This window comes from Dama dama, chromosome 28 (assembly GCF_033118175.1).
Source record: "Dama dama isolate Ldn47 chromosome 28, ASM3311817v1, whole genome shotgun sequence".
Lineage (NCBI taxonomy): Eukaryota > Metazoa > Chordata > Mammalia > Artiodactyla > Cervidae > Dama > Dama dama.
Window position 1 is genome coordinate 12,713,403 of NC_083708.1, and position 20,463 is coordinate 12,733,865.

At 38.9% G+C, this 20,463-nt stretch overlaps 1 protein-coding gene across 2 annotated transcripts in view; it reads left to right on the forward strand.

The window, feature by feature from the left end:
• KCNQ5 (potassium voltage-gated channel subfamily Q member 5) overlaps positions 1-20,463 on the forward strand; it is a 587,063-nt gene that overhangs the window by 341,310 nt on the left and 225,290 nt on the right. The window lies entirely within an intron of this gene.

A 20,463-nucleotide genomic window follows, 5' to 3' on the forward strand; every position in this document is an offset into this window, starting at 1 on the left:
GAGTTAAAGGAATCATAACCTCAGTTACAGAGAGGTTCTGTTTTCCATATACTAATTGTTCTCTAACTTTTCAGATTATTTGGGGAATACAGATTTGAAGTTGCGGAAGTACAGTTGCATTTTCCAAGTAGAAATACAGGTTTCTTTAAAGTAATTTTTCTTTGAATGTTCACTGTGCTTTTGTAGGGGTTCAAATGTGCCATGAAACGCCCACAGTAGAGGTAGTTTGTAGCACTAAAATGACCACTTAAATCATCCATAGAGCTCATCACTTCAGCCTTGGCCTGCATTATTATGTAGATGCCCATTTAGCTGATTTCAGGAGGGAAAATCCTTGTCATTTTTAATGGAAAAAGACCTTTGTGAATCTTCAGTCTTTATGAATAATGCATTTGACACACTCGGCCAGGTTTCACAGGCTGTTTAAACTAACAAAGTTAAACTACTCTGAGGTGAGATTTGAAAATGTTGTCATTGGTATCTTTTGTCTTTTTTGTGATCATACCATGAGTATGACGCAAGAGATACCTGGATGTTTAAACAAATACAGAGTCTTCTCTTTCACTCTTGTTTAAAATAATAGCCATAAAGTTTGTTTATTTATTTTGGCTGTGTCAGGCCTTAGCTGAAGCATGTGGGACTGAACTCGTGTCCAGTGCATTGGAAGGCAGTTTCTTCACCTCTGGACCACAAAGGAAATCCCTCCTTCACTCTTAAGCAGTCTGCCTTTTTAGTGATATACATTACTGTCCCACATGATTATTATTTTCTCTTTAAAAGTTTGGTTCATGCCCATCAGCAGACGAATGGATAAGGAAGCTATGGTACATATACACAATGGAATATTACTCAGCCATTAAAAAGAATTAATTTGAATCAGTTCTAATGAGATGGATGAAACTGAAGCCCATTATACACAGTGAAGTAAGCCAGAAAGATAAAGACCAATATATACCAACAGTATACTAATGCATATATATGGAATTTAAAAAGATGGTAATGATAACCCTATATGCAAAACAGAAAAAGAGACACAGATGTACAGAACAGACTTTTGGACTCTGTGGGAGAAGGCGAGGGTGGGATGTTCTGAGAGAATAGCATTGAAACAAGTATACTATCAAGGGTGAAACAGATCACCAGCCCAGGTTGGATGCATGAGACAAGTGCTCAGGGCTGGTGCACTGGGAAGACCCAGAGGGATGGGATGGGGAGGGAGGCGGGAGGGGGGATCGGGATGGGGAATGCATGTAAATCCATGGCTGATTCATGTCAAAGTATGACAAAAACCACTATAATATTGTAAAGTAATTAGCCTCCAACTAATAAAAATAAATGAAAAAAAGGACAAAAATAAAGAAAGAACAAATAAATAAATAAAAGTTTGGTTCAGCTGTTTTCAGCAGTTCCAGCATCTTACACAGTCCCTGAAATATAACCTGTCCCTCCTTGAGCCATACAGAATCTGTCTGAAAACAACCTAAACTGCAGCTCCTGTGGGGACTTGTCACTTCAGATGGAAATGAACACTGAGAGATTTTTAGTGTCAAGTAATATAAAGCAGGTCTCACCAAGATGAGGTTTATTTTTAGTTACTACCAATTTTGAAGTCAAAATTACCAAAAAAATAGCAGTCATTTTCTAGTGTGTGTTGGTTCATAATCAGGCAACTGTTAATAATAGCATATTTTTATTAATAACCTGCAGAAACACCTGTACTTATTTATCAGAAATCTTCAAAGTGATATGCTAGTCAAGGAGTGTCAAAGTATCATTTGAAAATCACTGAATAAATTCTGGGATCAGTTTTTTACAAAGATTGAATTAGCTACATTTTCAGTACATTCCGTCGGGGAGATGTTTTGGCATCAAGGTTAAGAGCACAAGCTGAAGTATTAAACTAGCTGTGTCCAACCTTCAACACCTACCAACCATGTGATCCTGAGCAAGTTATCTCAGTGCCTCAGTTTCATCCTCTGCAAAATGGGGATGAAAATAATAATACATAGTGATTGCTCACTCTTATATAGCTCCTTCTTTGCACCAGCCACGTTCTGTGCAAAAACAGACAGATGGGACAAGAGAGGGAGAGAGAGAGATGGCAGATAGGTGTCACATGCCTTGTATTGATCTGGGAGCAACCATGCATATAATCTTCACAACAGCTGTATGAGATGGGCACTATGATTTTCTTTCATAGATAAGAACCCTGAGAAACCAAGAAGGAAAACAATTTGCCCAGAGACAGCTGAGTGCCAGGGTCTGGACTTAGATCCAGGCTGTCTCCCCTGGAAGGCTATCCTCAGCCCCTGCCCTCAATGCCTGATGCACACAGTATAGGGATCTTACTTAATGAGATTATATATGTTATATAAGCCACTCAGATCATGGTATGGTTCTCATAAATAGCCAATGAATACAAATTACTATTATTAGTTTCTAATAATTATAAACCTTATTTTACAGTATGTTGTTTCTTTTATTGCATTAAATATATTAAAGGTCACTAAAATTTTGATATTTCTTACACCATAGTTGGCTATGTTCATGGGATTTGGGGTCAACATCTACTAAAATGTATCACATATTTTTGCTTTCTATAATTTCATATACCAGAGTATGAAATAGTCAAAGTCAATTTAAAAAAAAAGTCATTCATTTCTTTTTTTCTACAAATCACCTACTACATAGGAATAAGACACCTACTACATGCCTGGCCATATTCCAGAACCTGTTCTAGGGCATTCAGCAGAAAACTGTATTGACAGGGTCCTAGCTGTCATAGCGCTTGTGTTCTGTGTTGTGCTAAGTCACTTCAGTTCAGTTCAGTCACTCAGTCGTGTCCGACTCTTTGCGACCCCATGGACTGCAGCACGCCAGTCTTCCCTGTCCATCACCAACTCCCAGAGCTTACTCAAACTCACGTCCATTGAGTTGGTGATGCCATCCAACCATCTCATCCCCTGTCATGCCCTTCTCCTCCCGCCAAAAATCTTTCCCAGCATCAGGATCTTTTCCAGTGAGTCAGTTCTTCATATCAGGTGGCCATAATATTGGAGTTGCAGCTTCAGCATCAGTCCTTCCCATGAATACTCAGGACTGATTTCCTTTAGGATGGACTAGTTTGATCTCCTTGCTGTCCAAGGGACTCTCAAGAGTATTCTCCAACACCACAGTTCAAAAGCATCAACTCTTTACCGCTCAGCTCTCTTTATAGTCCAACTCTCAGATCCATACATGACCACTGGAAAAACCATAGCTTTGACTAGATGGACCTTTGTCGGCAAAGTAATGTCTCTGGTTTTTAATATGCTGTCTAGGTTGGTCGTAGCTTTTCTTCCAAGGATCAAGTGTCTTTTAATTTCAGGGCTGCAATCACCATCTGCAGTGATTTACTGGGAGAATTCCATGGACAGAGGAGCCTAGCAGCCTATTAGTCCATAGGGTCACAAAAAGTTGAACACGAAGTCACTTTAATCATGTCCAACTTTTTGCAACCCTATGGCCTATAGCCCACCACGCTCCTCTGTCCATGGGATTCTCCCAGTAAATCATTTTGCCATTGACTCAGTTGCCACTATAGCCATCAATCCTGGGAAGCAGCACCTCGACTAAAACTGAAATTTTCCATGGTTAAGCATTTGGGACTTTAGCAGAATGATTTATCACCTAGGTCATGATCAGCTGTGTCACCAGCTTTTTCCCCAGGTGCTTTAAAAAAAGGCATTTCAGATTATGCATTTAAGTGATATCATATTATGTTTATCTTTTTCTCTCTGACTTACTGTCCTCAGTGTAGCAATCTCTAGGTCCATCCGTATTTCTGCAAATGGCATTATTTTGTTCTTTTTCATGGTTGAGTAATATTCCATTGTGTATATGTACCACATCTTCTTTATCCATTCACCTGTTGATGGACATTTAGGTTGCTTCCATGTCTTGGTTATTGTAAACAGTGCTGCAATGAACATTGGGATGCATGTATCTTTTCTTTTTTTTTTTATAAAAAACATTATTTTCTCCAGATATATGTAGCAGTGTAAATTAACTATACTCCAATAAAAATTAAGAAAAAGAAACAGAAGGCATTTCAGGATTTCTGAGAACTGGATCTTGCTGGATCATATAGCAGTTCTTTTTTTTTTTTTTTTAGGAACCTCCATACTCTTCTCCATAGGGCTGCACCAATTTACATTCCCACCAACAGTGTAGGAAAGCTCCCTTTTCCCTACACCCTCTTCAGTCTTTATTGTTTATAGTTTTTTGATGATGGCTATTCTGACCAGTGTGAGGTGATACCTCATTTTAATTTTGATTTCACTCAAATGTGAATCTAAAATAAAAAAAAAAAGTTGTACAAATGAGCATATTTACAAAACAAGAGTACAGTCATAGATGTAGAAAGCAAACTTGTGGTTACTGGAAGAAAGGTGGGGAGGGATAAACTGGGAGTTTGGGATTGACATCTACAGACTACTATACATAGAATAGATAACTAATAAGGATCTCCTGTATAGCTCAGGCAAGTCTACTCAATGTCTATAATGACCTAAATGGGAATAGAATCTAGGAAAGGGTAGATATATGTATAACTGATTCACTGTGCTGTTCAGAAGAAACTAACACAATATTGTAAATCAACTGTACTTCCATAAATTAAAAAAAAAGAAAAGAAAAGACATTTCAGGATCTCTGAGAACTGCATCCACGGGGAGAATGCACTGGCCATGTCTCTGTCTTATGACTATGAAGGTGTAGGTCACAGGTCGGCCTGTTCTCCCCATCACTGCTGGAGAAAAGCCATCATGATTCCGCAACAACAACTGAGGATTTCAAAGCCCTGGGAACAGAATTTGATGCTCATTTTATTTCCTCATGTTCTTTCCTTCCTGCACTTAGTTTTTAAAAAAATCTTCCATATTCTCATGTCGTCAATATCCTGTGAAATGATTAGCTGCATTAGTGAAGACTTTTCATATCAGATGATGTCCTTTGTGTATACAAGAAAAAATAACTCATTATTATAACAATATAGTATTCAAGACGATTCTTTAATCATTTTATTATTTGAAGGGAAATTAATAAGTTTATAGAAAATTTAGTTCCCTAAAATTTAAAGGAGGAGCATAGTGTTTCTTTATTCTACAATTCTGATGACCTAGCCTTAAGATATGACAGGGAGAAAGGAAACTCATGTACATTGACCACTCAGAAATTTAACATAATCTCCTTTATGTACTGGGCTGGACTAGAGAAGATCAGTTTTCATTCCACAGTGCATGAACTGTGAACTTCCAGATGTTCAAGCTGGATTTAGAAAAGGCAGAGGAACCAGAGATCAAATTGTCAACATCCGTTGGATCATCGAAACAACAAGAGAGTTCCAGAAAAACACCTACTTCTGCTTTATTGACTACACCAAAGTCTTTGACTGTGTGGATCACAACAAACTGGAAAATTCTTCAAGAGATGGGAATACCAGACCACCTGACCTGCCTCCTAAGAAATCTGTATGCAAGTCAAGAAGCAACAGTAAGAAATGGACATGGAACAACAGAATGGTTCCAAATTGGGAAAGGAGTACATCCAGGCTATATATTGTAACTCTGCTTATTTAACTTACATGCGGAGCACATCATGCAAAATGCTGGGATGGATAAAGCACAATCTGGAATCAAGATTGCTGGGAGAAATATCAGTAACCTCAGATACGCAGATAACACCACATTTAGGGCAGAAAGCGAAGAAGAACTAAAGAGCCTCTTGATGAAAGTGAATGAGGGGAGTGAAAAAGTTGGCTTAAAACTCAACATTCAGAAAACTAAGATCATGGCATCCAGTCTCATCACTTCATGGGAAATAGGTGGGGAAACAATGGAAACAGTGAGAGACTTTATTTTGGGGGGCTCCAAAATCACTGCAGATGGTGACTGCAGCCATGAAATTAAAAGACGCTTGCTCCTTGGAAGAAAAGTTATGAGCAACCTAGACAGCATGTTAAAAACCAGAGACATTACTTTGCCAACCAAGTTCCATCCAGTCACAGCTTTGGTTTTTCCAGTAGTAATGTATGGATGTGAGATTTTGACTATAAAGAAAGCTGAGCACTGAAGAATTGATGTTTTCGAACTGTGGTATTGGAGAAGACTCTTGAGAGTCCCTTGGACTGCAAGGAGATCCAACCAGTCCATCCTAAAGGAAATCAGTCCTGAATATTCTTTGGAAGGACTGATGCTGAAGCTGCAACTCCAATACTTTGGCCACTTGATGGGAAGAACTGACTCAATGGAAAAGACCCTGATGCTGGGAAAGATTGAAGGCAGGAAGAGAAGGGGATGACAGAGGATGAGACGGTTGGATGGCATCACCGATTCAATGGACATGAGTCTGAGCAAGCTCTAGGAGTTGGTGATGGACAGGGAGGCCCGTTGTGCTGCCATCCATGGGGTTGCAAAGAGTCGGACACGACTGAGTGACTGAACTGAACTGAACCTCCTTTAACTCTCACAGTAGACCTGGAAGTAAGTATGTTTGATCCTCATTTAAACATGTAAAAACAGATTCAGGAAAGCCATGGATCTGGCCCAAATTCACTGCAGTAGCAGAAATAGGCAGTGTCCAAAGGCCTTGTGCATTTTGTGAAATCACGGTATTTTACCTGAGAAGATATCATACCTGTCATTACAAGACCACTGCTGTTAAAAGGAGAAAGACGTTATGAACTGTCTTTATCTATAGACTCTGGTGTCATGTATATCACAATAATATAACAGGAAGAAGTATCTCTAAATGCCTGCTTGTAATTCCTCAAAAAACCATTGAATTAATACCATCCACAATTATTTTAAGTCAATTTCACCTCTCAGATGAAGTGTTTCCTTGTTAACAAATCATTTGATGATCCATTAAAAGGAATAAAATAATGTAATCAGCATAGATGAGATTAGCAACTTTCCCATCCACGTTATGATACACCTTTCAAAGTCGCCATCTTCATCAAATAATGCATGCATGCATGCTAAGACACTTCAGTCATGTCCAACTCTTTGTGACCGTATGGACTGTAGCCCATGAGGCTCCTCTGTCCATGGGATTCTCCAGGCAAGAATACTAGAGTGAATTGCCGTGCCCTCATCCTGGAGATCTTCCTGATCCAGGGATCAAGCCCCTGTGTCTTATGTTTCCTGCATTGCCAAGCAGCTTCTTTACCACTAGTGCTACCTGGGTAGCCCCCATCAAATAATATTTCACTGTAACTCCTAGAAGAGCAGAGTTTGGGCTGGAAAACATAACTGAGATACAAGCAAAGCAAGACATTGCTTATTTAATAGCTCAAGAGCCATTGTAACTTCAATAGAAATGCACTGACCTGGAACACTTTTGTATCCATTTGTAGAAAGTGGAAAAAAAATCAAAAGGCTTTAGATATTTTGCATGACTTTGAATTTAGTCCTTCTAAAACCCAAGCATATTTGTTTATTCCTTACTAAATGTCTATTAAATTTAATTGGCAAAGCAAGGAGAAAAAGAAGTCAGTCTGAACTTGTTGATTGGCAAAGTGCCTGATCCTGCTGCTAATTATGCATCAATTCTAGAACCACTGGCATATGGAAATCTTAAAGTATCTGAAATACACTTATCTCATTTACAATATATAAAGGAGGAAGATTCCCTCCTCTCATTTTCTCCAAGTGAAGATGAAACCGGCCAGGTTTGTGCAGAGCCTCAGAGCAAGGTCTGTTACCAAGCCCAGTGTCCAGACTTGGAGGCTGGAGGCCTGGTGGCCTCCGCCAAGCAGAGTTTTACAATTCTTCATATCCCTGGGTTATGTGCTTTGAGTTTCCCACCAGTGATCATTTTAAATGTGTTCCCAGATAACGAACATCCACACTAGCCCTTGAACCTTGGTATTAACTGCAGCACATGAATGAGCTGTCAGGGCCTTGTGCGTAGGTCCTCATGGATCCCAATTAATAATAATGACATTCAGAAAACAAACAGGTAAAATTTTAAAATGAATAAATATGCTGCATTTGATATGCTGTTTCTCCTGAGCTTTGAATATGAAATAGGCATTGTTTCATATTGCAAATCTGAGGTCAGGCAGTTTTTAATTTACTCTTTGGACCATAAGTTGGGCGGGAAAGTTTGGAGCATCTAAAGTTGTCATCATCATCAAATAATATTTATTACATCCCATATTTCATAGTAAAAGGGTGGGGTTTGTCCTGGTAGACGTAGCTGAGATATGAGACTTCTTGAGTATTTGACAGGGCATGAACCTGCTCTGTACTGATTAGGATGTCCAGGGTCAGGGGAGCGTCTCTAATGAAACATAAATGAAAGTATTAAAGACTTTCTCAATCTTGGTATAAAATCCTAATGGATATAATTTCACCTCATCCAGAAACACTATCTATCTGTCTGTACTTCAAGAAGCAAAACAATGAGATTTGTCTTAGAAAGAAGCTCTGTGGCATGCCTTCATCATTCTATCTATAATAGCCACATTTCTTTGTCAAATATTAACTAATGAGATTTATCATTGAAGCCTCAGAGGAAAGGTCTACTTGGAAAGCTATATGATAAGTTACATGAAAATAGCTTGCAGTTAATTTTGTCTTATGGTATAATCCTTTAACTAGAACATTGGCTTCTTTACAATTTACATATGGTAAGAATATAAACAACCGTTTTTTCTAAAAGCTTCCTGAAAGTCCTAAGGGTACAATTACACGATGTTATGAAGAGGTACCAACATCTGGGGTTTTCCCAGAACACCAAAAAATCAATTACCGCAGCACCACATCAGTTTAAAAAGCAATTATCAGCTTTCCCCACTATATCAGGGTCAGATTTCATGGCGGTCAGATCCTTAATTTTAAAATAATTGCTGGACTGAACTTTGATTGTAAATACCACAAATTTGAAGGAAAATTGTTTCTGTTCCTTGAAGTCATTCTTATGATATTAAAAAAAAAAAACACACACACACAAATGGGTTGACTTCACAAACAGCCAAAACCTTTCTAAAACCAGCTGGCTTGCAAATTCAACTGACCCATCGTTACCATACTTCACAGTCTGGAATCATGGGAATAACTTGTTCTGAATTTGCTGGCTGCCTCTCTCTGAGGCGTGAGCGGAAAGGTGGTTCTCTGATCAGCATATAAGCAGGGTTTTATTAGGTTTTGGCTTCCTTTCTCAAGTGGAATGGATAATCTTTTCTTTCCTCTTAATGGATTTTTAGTACCAATTTTTCCTCTCAAGGTATGTCTTAGGAGAAAAGAGAAAGTGGAGATTGATTTTATACTATCTTTATACCCTTGCCAGTCACTAAGATTCCCAGTTATCCCAAGTAATGTTTTTATATTTATGAAAAATATTCTCTTGAGTTATTGTCTGCATTTCAGTATTTAAGGTACTTCATGTATTGGCTTTGAAGGAAAAGTAAAAATGAATACAGTATAAAAACTTCTAAAGCTGTACCACTGTAGCTAATTTTTTTGTTATTCTAATAAACCCGTGCTAACAGTTCATTTTAGTTTTCTTTAAATAGATTCAGAAAAGACCTGAAAGAGTCTGTTTTATCAAGAAAGATGAAAATTTTATACACAGTTACTTTAATAATAAATGTTATCAGCATTATCTTCTTGAAATTCCATAGGAGGGGATGATAGCAGATGTGTGGACCAATGGAAGTTTTAAACAGCAAACAAATGCACATACACAGCTTCATTTATTCACCACCCTTCACCGCTTTCCCATTTTACTATTCTTTTCACTCTTTGCTTATTAGCACTGCTATTGGATCAAAACTGCTTCTCAATTGGCAGTACCTGTATTTACCTATATTGACTCAGAGAAAGCAGAAAGAAGCACTTGTGTTTTTACCTCAGTACAGTTTAAATAAAATGCAGACACAGGTTTTGGCCCTCTCTAAACGGTGCTTCAGGTCAGAAAGTTAAATCCTGCTGGCATATGATATTAATTCTCTATAACATTATACAAATCATCTGCTTCTGTGCTCTCTCAGGACATATGAAGAGTTAGAAGTATTGTTTCTTCTCTTGGAGATACCGTGGCACTTGTTTTTCATGGCCTGGAGTCCAGAAATGCAGAATAGGATTACATGTGGCAAATATTTCCAGCCAGGACACTCAGGTCCCCACACTGGAGCAGAGACTCCGGACGTCGTGACGGGCAAGGACAGCTGTAAATACCCGGGTCTTTTATGTCTCTCCCATTTCTTTAAAATTGATTATGAAGCATCAACATTTGGCAATGTGAGATTTTCCTGAGTTGTTATGCCATGTGCATTTTATGGTGACAGTATTACAAACTGAACAGAAGAAATTTAACAAAAGTAGTATAGCTTTAAAAGTTTCCATGTTGTATTCATTTTCACTTATCAATGCTGCATCATACCCAATTTTGGCACATTTGTTCAATGGATTATAAATAGACTCATCTATAGTGATTAATAAATCATTCTTGCCATTTTTCTTTTTTTTATTTTTTAAATTTTTTTATTTTCTTTATTTTTTTAGCCATTTTTCATCAATCATAACTGGAATAAGTCTAGGTGGTACTCTCACCAAAATCATCCTAGGAAACAAGGGTAATGTTTGCTTTACCCTGCCCCCTCTCCAATAAACTAAATTTGTTTTGAAAAATGATTACCAATTTAATGCCATATCTAATCATGAGGGAAGAAAAAGAACTTTTCCTTTTCTTTCTTTTTTTTCCAAAAAAAAAAAAAGATTTTTTTTCTCAGATTGTTTTTTTAGTCAATATTGTCATGAACAATCTTTTTATTCAAAACTTCTCCCTTTTTAAAATTTTCAAAGGAGGTATAAGCAATTTGCTTTTGTTCTTTCAGGAGCAGAATTAGTATAAGAGTAACACAGATATTTTTCTTGAATATTTATTTTTTCAACAACTCTCCTGGTAAGTTAGATCACTAAAAATCAAGAATAGCTAAGCAAAACTAAAAATTATGCCCTCAAGGGCCCTATAAATTTTTCCCCTTATTGTTTGTTTTTTGTTTTTTTTTTCCCCAAAGTCTGTCTTGATAGTCATCTGTATCCAATAGAAAGGCCACTAGCAGCCAGTTTTAGTAAACAAACTGATTAAAAAGATGATCTGTCACCCAGAGTTCCATGATTCACTTGCCTGGAGTCAGAGCACCATTGGTGGAGTTGATGAGGCTATGGCTTCACAAGAAAGAGAACTAATATAATTAGCCAAAAATCGGGCAGAAAATCCGAACTGATTATTGCCAACCTGTGAGATGCGTGAAAGAAACGCCCCCTGGGTGGTGAGACACTGTGTCTGGTCTCCTGTTAGTTACAGGAGCCGAGGTGGCCCTGGGTCTCGCCCGTCCGGGGCGGAGCCAGCTGCGTGCCCTGCACCACCTCTGGCAGTGATGACACGGCCATGCTGGCCACACCTCGTAGGCCGCCGGTTCCAGAGCTGTGTGCGCTTCAGAGGCCATGAAGGGAGAGCAGATTTCCAGGCTGGGGCAGTCGAATGATCCCAGACTGGCACGACCCATCTTGAATTCTCAGAGTACGTTTTCAGAGCTTGGAGGAAGCCCATATCATAGGAGGGGAAATTCAAATATTGACTCTTTCTGCCTATGATGATGTCATCAGGATTAATCATCCAAATGTAACTTTTTGCACTCTACAAAAGGTCGTGTGAAATCAAGTTCCCTATTACGGATTAGATTAGATATCCAATTCCAAGACCTTAAAACAATCTTCTGTAGCCTTTTCTGTTGCTGCCTCTTAGCTCTGAGAATGTAGATTGTTTTTCTGAAAACTTTGAGCCTGGTTTCCAGTTCATCAAACATGCTGCTCCCCACATCATGAAAACCAGTGTTGAGAAGCTGAGTGCTTTTACACACAAAGGAAGGGTTTGAACTTGGAGCAAAAGAGGGACTTTCTCCCCATGATTCAAATTTTCAACTCCTTGTTCCTCCGATATCCTCTTTAGCCAAAAATTATTCTTCCTTAATTTAACCCCTGAGCCTTCTCCAATAGAAACTCATGTCCTCCTCTAAACATGCATCCTGTCAGTAAACATGAAAATATACACCTGTGCTCACCTTTTATGCTTTGATGGTGTTTCATCCTAAGCCACTGCCATTTCCTACAGAGCATCCCTGAGGGCAGATAGCTTTTAGGGTTGAGGGTGATGTACGGAGAACAAAGGGCAAAGTTTAGTTCTTAATACATGACAAAGCTGACCTCACTCCTGAAGAGTGTAGAGAAATGTACTTTTAGAACTCCATAGTCTATCCAAATCCATTAAATTAAAAGAGAGATCCAAGGAACTGGGTGGAAAAGTAGTTAATAGTTCACCAAATAAAATGTGGGCCATATCTCTGAAATTAAGTAGTTTGGCTTGTATAATGGGGCGAGATATGAACAGATAGTGTTTGTGCCTGACAACCGAAGTCATTACTTAAGAACAATTTGTCCTTGAGAAGAAAATGACTGTTGTAAGTTTGCCAAGTTGAAGTAAGTTAGAAGGGTGGGTGGTGAAATGCAGGCAAAGAGGAAGGATTCAGTAAGATTAAGAAAGTATTTCTGAATAAAGGCCATTGTTGTGTTACATGAAGGACTCAACTTGAAAGTTTGACTTCAAAGGAAACTTTCCAAAAGACACACATGTGCACGTATACAAATACACAGAAAGCCAACACAGACACCAAGTACATGTACATCATTGGAAAGACATGTTATTGGACACAATGCTAGATTCGGTCTAAGATCTTTCACTGTATACTTCTTTTTATGTACATGGAACTTCTCCTTCTAGAACCCTGTATTCTAGAATCTGTCTTGTGACTGCAAAATTTTAGAAAGAACATATTTCTATAGTGATGTGAAATCCTCTTAATAAATTTGGAAATTTGACCAAAATGTATTGGCCTCTTACAGCAATGCTGAGTTCTAAACCTAAGTCCATTTTGTAAATTATTTACCAGCTTGAACTGGAGTTAGACATTGTGAGACTCAAAGCCAAATTATCAAATTTCATCTTCTTTGAAATTTTCTTTTCCACTTAATAGTAACTCCTTCCTTCTCAGGAATTTTCTATTAGCAAAACTGTTGAAGATCTGTTTCTATCATTCATTCCCTTTTAATCCCTCTGCGAAAACTGTTCAACTGAGGCTTTTTTTTTCTCCTTTAAATAACCCAATTTTATTGTTTTAAATCAAAGTCATAAACTCATATGCTGCATCTAGATTGTAAATTCCAGAAGCAGGCCTCTCTTCTTACCTGATCTGTTTCTTCTGGAGGCCCAGGAATGTACTCTTGAATGGATGACTGCTTACTGACCACTCTACAGGGGGCTCGTCCCCGAGATCCTGTCATCCATCCACTCAGTAACTATGTGTTGAGGACTTCTGTGTGCCGGGCATAGTCCTGAGAACAAATAGCTTTTAGGGATGACCAGGTGAGTGAAACCTGCTCCACAGGTCTTCCAGCCCAGTGATGAGCTTTCATTTTAACTTCTGACACACCTTTTATTCCGTAGAGACACATACATTTGTATTAAAACCTTGATCAGTTAACATTTTCCTAAGTGGACTTCACCCTGACTTGCAGCCAACTGACTTTAAACCAAAATTTTCTTCCTATGAAAGTGTATCCACTTAAAGAAGGGTTATTAATTCAGTTATACTTTTGTGAACAAGGAATTAGGGTATAATTGTATTCTCAGAAGATTTTTCAAGACTGTGTGTGTGTGTGGAGGAAACTCTCACTTCTGATAAAGTAAGAATAACCTTTTTTTGTTAATCTGTCTCATCAGTTATAGAAAATATTCATCTATATTGAAGAGTAGCAGGGGGTTAACTTGAAAGCATGACAAGGTGACAAAAAGTGCTTTTCTGGAAATGTAATCCTGCTCCCAGACACACTTAGCACAGTAAGCTGGTGTGAATGGCTGGTTTCAAACCAGTGGTGAGGTTGTGTCCGACATCTGTTTAATGAGCACAGTGCTTGGAAGGAAGAGCAAGCCATGGTGTTGAACCTGGGGGAATCTGGGGCCACAGTGCTGTGGGGGTGTGTGTGTGCACGCACACACACAATTCCATCGTCTCACACACTTTCCCAGTCTTGTCAGCTGTTCCAACCTTGTTATCTGAATCCTGTTAACTTGAGATTTGTTCTGAGCTCATGGAAAAGGTCTCCCTTTGTTTTCTTCCTACAGATAGGAGAAGCCTCTTGGCAGAGTTCTTCAAAGGCAGTGAAGTTGGTAGCATCATGGAAATTTGGCAGCAAGTTGCAGACTAAGGCAGATCTAAACACTAGTTTAGGTTATTTTCTTGGGCAGTTGTTCCATGATTTTTCATCCCTTTATTTTACCCTGAGCAGGATCTCTCACAAGCATCCCTCCTAAAGGAAGCCCCCTGTCTATACTTATCGTTGTGTAGTCTGAGTAATTGTGAAATTTAAATTTACCCTGGAAACATAAACACGATGATAGAACATGAGTGAATCAGCCCAGGGCCTTCTGAACTCTTTGGTTTACACTTCTTTAAAGTTAATACAAAAAATCAAAGGGAGGCCATTGATTACACAAAAACTTGAACAACTAGATTACTTTGATGTATTTCATGTCAGATAATTTTGTCCTTTTGCCTTTTAAATCATTGCTAATTGCTTTGAGTGTTGCCAAATTGTAGACTCACTCTAATCTGTTATAAGTACAAGTAGGAAATTAGTGCCTGTAATAAAAAAGAAGGCAATGTATATTATAGGTGATTCAATCCACCTTTGGTTGGGTTACTTGGAGAATGGTGTGGGTTTATGTGGAAGGAATTAAGATCTGGCTCTTGGATAGTGTCTCACTTAGTAATGGCCTCGAAATAATTATTTTAGCTTTCTGTAATTTGGAAACATTATGATGCACCAAAGTAGCATTAAAAACATGGGTCTCCTTAAGCTTATATTTTCTAAAGATACTACACCAAAACAGTAGTTATCAAAAAAAGGCCACCCTTAAATGTTTTTAAATGCTAAGTTCTTTAGCTATCATCCTATGTCGCCATTTAATAGAAATATTCCTGTGCTACAACTTGTCAACTATAAGCACAGACAGGGGAATGAAGTTGACAAATACTGAACACACACTTCACAAAACACTGGGTTTGGGTTTTTCTTTTTATTGACATATAGTTGATTTACAGTGCTGTGCTAGTTTCTGGTGTTCAGCAAAGTGATTAGGTTATACATGCACATATAGTGTCTTTAATGTCCATCCCTCTCTCATACATAAATACTCTTTCAAGGATACCAGCCATAATTTGCACATTTTCTAAACAATAACTCAAGTTAACATATTCCTTGAGAGTACAGTGAAGACTTTGGTGTTTTTTATGGTCCCTTTTACCTTTTTATTCTTGGCGTGAAACCTTACAGGGAAAACCTGCATATTAAGCAGATAATAACAAAGATACTCTGCAGGAGGGGCAGGGCAGGCTGGACTCCTGGGACTCTGGCTTTCCCCACTCCCACCAAGGTGAGCTTTTGACGTCTCGACATTTTACGTGATATCAGACGTTTTGAATGTGTAATAGAATGACTGCTGGCAGACCACCCAAAGGTCCCTCAAAAGTCAGTATGGACAAAAGCAGGTGTTTGAAGCCCTCAGTGTTCAGACCCGTTGCATCACAGTGTCCAGAAGTGGGCGTGATGCTCAGCTCTGCCCCTGCTCCAACAGGGTGATCTCAAGCGCCTCACTTAACCTCGTGCACCTGGGCTTTCCAGGCCTGGAGGTGAGTGAGGGCTGACCTAGAGCCCTGGGTCTCAGCCCTGGCTGTGCTTATATAGAAAGCTCTTTAAGATTTCAGTACCCAGGCCCCATCCGCAAGGAGTCCAGGCTGTCATCATCTTTGGATGAAGCCTAAATGTGAATGTTTTTAAACACTCACTGGAGGATTCTCATGTCCGAGTTGGATGATCTTCCATTTCGAAACCCACTGAAATGCTGATGAGAACATTCTTTTTTGCAATTTTTTAAAAAAAATTGTGCTTTACCTTGGAGTGGGCTTCCCTGGTGGCTCAGATGGTAAAGAATCTGCCTGCAGTGCAGGAGACACGGTTTCAGGCCCTGGGTTGGGAAGATCCCCTGGAGAAGGGAATGGCAACCCACTCCAGTGTTCTTGCTGGAGAATTCTACAATCCATGGGGTCCCAAAGAGTCAGACACGACTGAGTGGCTAGCACTTTCACATAGTCGATCTGCAGCATTGTGTTGGTTTCAGGTGACCAGAAAAGTGATTCAGTTTCCATTTACACATATCTATCCTTTTTCAGATTCCTTTCTCATGTTGCTATAGATTTTTGAGTTGAATTCCCTATGCTGTACAGTAGGTCCTTGTATTTTACCTATTTTATATATAGTAGGGTGTGTATGTTAATCCCAAATGCCTAATTTATTCCTCCCTCCTCCCCTCTGGTGACCATAAGTTTGTTTTCTATTGAGTACCTTTACTTCTGTCCTTATGATTTTGCTTCCCTTGAGAGTTGAGGCTTGAAGGAGGTATGTCAGTTGACTCCCATGTTTTGTGCTACAATGAATCATCACAGAAAGTTAGAGTAGTAAAAATATAGACCAATGTGATGTGAATTCTAAAGGTTTATCTGAATTCTACTATTTAATATGCAGCCCAACGGCCTTCCATTTCTAAAGCCAGGGTTGTCTAGTCACAGAGATGCTAATTAGGACATTGTTAAATTTCTCAGCCATCCTGCTCCAGAGTTAAAGGAGCTAAAAAAAAGGTTCATTTAAAAAATTTTCACTCTCTTAGTGCCTGTATTGCCCATGGCATGGGTTTATTCGCATGATCAGCCTTTTTCACATGCATAAAGGGGTTCCCCAGAAAAATAGTTTATCCTTGTTCTCATCTTCCTTCCCCAAATCGTTCAAATTTTCTGCTAATTCTTCAATATTCAGTCTCACAAACTGTGAAAAAAAAAAGTTCTGAACGCTTTTTCAGAATTACTGCATCATTTGACTAGATTTCTTAGGATCTTATGTGCTGTATGAGCTGATGCTGACCCAGGGCCCAACACAGAGTACCTGGCACCTAAGAGGTGCTCCATGTTTTTTTAATAGATGAAAGGCTTCCAGTTTAGCCAGTGGACTCTTGAGTTCTGAATAGTGTTACATGAACTTGGTTCCCTCGTGAAGCCTCCACCGTTCGTGACGAGAGAACAGTCTGAAGGTAACATAAACAAATGTGCAGTTGAGGGGTTCAGTGCCTCCGCCTCTCCAACCCCATCCCAAGCTGACCAGTTGGAAGATGAGGGGTCAACCTGATGGAATCATGTATCAAAGATGGACATGGTCTCAGAGAACCTACTCAGAGAGTTAGGAGGAACACAAAGCCACTGTTGTGTTCAATTTATGTACACTTCTGCTTTTCATGTGAGGTCTAACCCCAGAAATATACACTATACTCTCTCCCCACACACCCATGGGCACCAACAAAACCCTCTCCTCTATCAAAATTTTCAATTGTCTCTCAGCTGTTAAAGCCAAATGTTACCCCTATTGGACAGTGTGGTAAAGGAATTTATATTAATATATATTTCATGCTGATATGTTAAGGTACAACAAAATATGAAAACCTTATTATGTGAGGACACATAATAAATATGTGTTATATTGATGTTAAAACATGCTTTACATTAAAGTCAAGAACCAGGTAACAGTTCCATCAACATTACGGAGGAATTGTCCTAATGGCACTATTGAAATGTGATTTCTTACATTTCTTACATCAAAATGTAATACATTATCTGAAAACAGGAAAACCCATGGTGATCGTCCATTAATGCTACATTAGCAATGTTAACATCTGTGTACCACAGCTGGGACCCTTTTTACTAATAACAAACACACACAAAACCTGTTTGCTGCAGAAGTGAAGAGTTGGGTTTAGAACTGTGCTCATCTTCCTCTTGTCTCCTATACTCCTGAGTTACATTGTACACTCAGGATGCTGCCAGCCAGCTCCTACTCTGCTTTCCCATTTGAAAATGTGAACTTTAAATCAGATTTTTTTGCAGGAGAAAATGAGTTTAGAAATCTCTGGTCCTGCTATGAGGCAGAGCCTTCATGGATAAGCAGTATAAAATGCATTTAGCTTTCAGGCAAGGTCTGGGCAATAATGATCCTGCAAATCAGAGCTCGAATTCTAGGCTGTCTGCCTGGGAATCTTGCCCAGGGCCTTTTTGGCTCTAGATTTTGCTGTCTCATATTTGCTATTTAATTTATATGCATCAAATTAACACTAACTGTCATATTTGGGCAAGAAAAGGAAGATGCTTCCCAGTTGCTGGAGCTGAGGAACTTTCCAAGGAACAAAGCTCCCAATCAAGTTTCAGGTCTCTGTATTTTTAGAAAACACACATATATATGCTTTACTACAAAGGCATTCAACACACACCCTTAATTCTAGAATTGTGTACCAATTAAGGATGCCATGAACGTATTTTAGGAGACAAGATTTAGTTAGTACAGCATATCTGCATCTGAAGAGTAGCAAGCAATGTTATTTTGATTATATAATATTCTGGGCAGCCCTGAGATGCAGAAATGTTAAGGAAAACAAGAATGCTTCTTCATAAATGAGGAGGAATGAATAAATCACACTTTCATTTTCAGAGTTTATAAGACAAGCAATAGTTTCATGATTTTTTTTAATTGCTTTGGGGAAATCTCAGACTGAAATTATTGGTTAATAAAAGCTTACTTATAAACTTGAGGGTCTAGGAGATTCACAATACAATTCAAATCTAATTATAAGAATGACATTCCAGAGCCCAAAAGTGTGGGAAGTGTCTTGAGTATGTTTAACTTTTTAGCTAAACTTTCAGCAATAGCTCTTTTCATCTAGTGCTCTAAAACAAATAAATGTAATATAGAGTGATTTTGCACTGGTAAGGATTTTTGAAAGCCTGCCAGCCTTGGACCAGAGTGAAAGGAATGCTTTGATGCACATGATTTTGTGCGTTGAGTTTTCATCTGTGATAGATGGGGTCACAATGAAAGAAGCTTGACAATACAGGGGGAGGGAAAGCTGGGGAGCCAATGGACCTACAGTTGGATCTGATAGGAGGCTACTAAGACAAACTTTAAGCTACTCATGATGTCAATTTATGAAAATATTTATCAACTATCTCCATATTTTTTCACTTGCTAAACTTTTGCATAAATATTTTTGTTTCCCTCAATTTTCTATTTCAATGCCCCAAGTAAGTTACTTTATATAGATATGTTATCATTTAAAGCAAAAAAAAGTGACTATCCTTATTAATTAATTAATTCAGTCAGTCCGGGCACTCAGTCATGTCCAACTCTTTGTGACCTGATGGTCTACAGCACGCCAGGCTTCCCTGTCCATCACCAACCCCCACAGCTTGCCCAACTCATGTCCATTGAGTCAATGATGCCATCCAACCATCTCATCCTCTGTTGTCCCCTTCTCCTCCTGGCTTCAATCTTTCCCAGCATCAGGGTCTTTTCCAATGAGTCAGTTTTTCTAATCAAGTGTCCCAAGTATTGGAGTTTCAGCTTCAGCATCAGTCCTTCAAACGAATATCCAGAACTGATTTCCTTTAGGGTTGACTGGTTGGATCTCCTTGCAGTCCAAGGGACTCTCAAGAGTCTTCTCCAACACCACAGTTCAAAAGCATCAATTCTTTGGCACTCAGCTTTCTTTACAGTCCAACTCTCACATCCATACATGACTACTGGAAAAACCATAGCTTTGACTAGACGGACCTTTGTAAGCAAAGTAATGTCTCTACTTTTTTTTTTTTTCATTTATTTTTATTAGTTGGAGGCTAATTACTTTACAATATTGTAGTGTCTCTACTTTTTAATATGCTATCTAGGTTGGGCCTAGCTTTTCTTCCAAGGAGCAAGCATAGTTTAATTTCATGGCTTCAGTCACCATCTGCTGTGATTTTGGAGCCCCAAAAATGAAGTCTTTCACTGTTTCCATTGTAATTCACTTCTAATGCTAATGCAATTTAGCGAACTAGAAATTATAAAACATGGTGATGCTGATCCTCCTCATGTCCTTGTGGACAAGAATGATAGAAACGAAAAGTGAGATAGTAACTCCCATATATATATATGTACACTCGCGTCAAACTCCGTAAGACCACTGGCATTATAGCAGGTAACAGGGAATGTGGAGAGGGGAGCTCTGGAGAACTGGAGTTTGCAGGGCTAGGGGTGGACTGAGATGGTGGGATAGAAAGTATTTCAGGTATGAACTTGAGAAAAGAGGCCAAATGAGCACGAAAATGGGGAGACCAGCCAGAGAATCTTGTGCGTGGAGAACAAGCATTGACAGAAAATGGACAGACCAAGGGTTGGGAGGCAGGCAAAACCTTATTGGGTTCACGAGAACAGCGGGAGCCCCTGA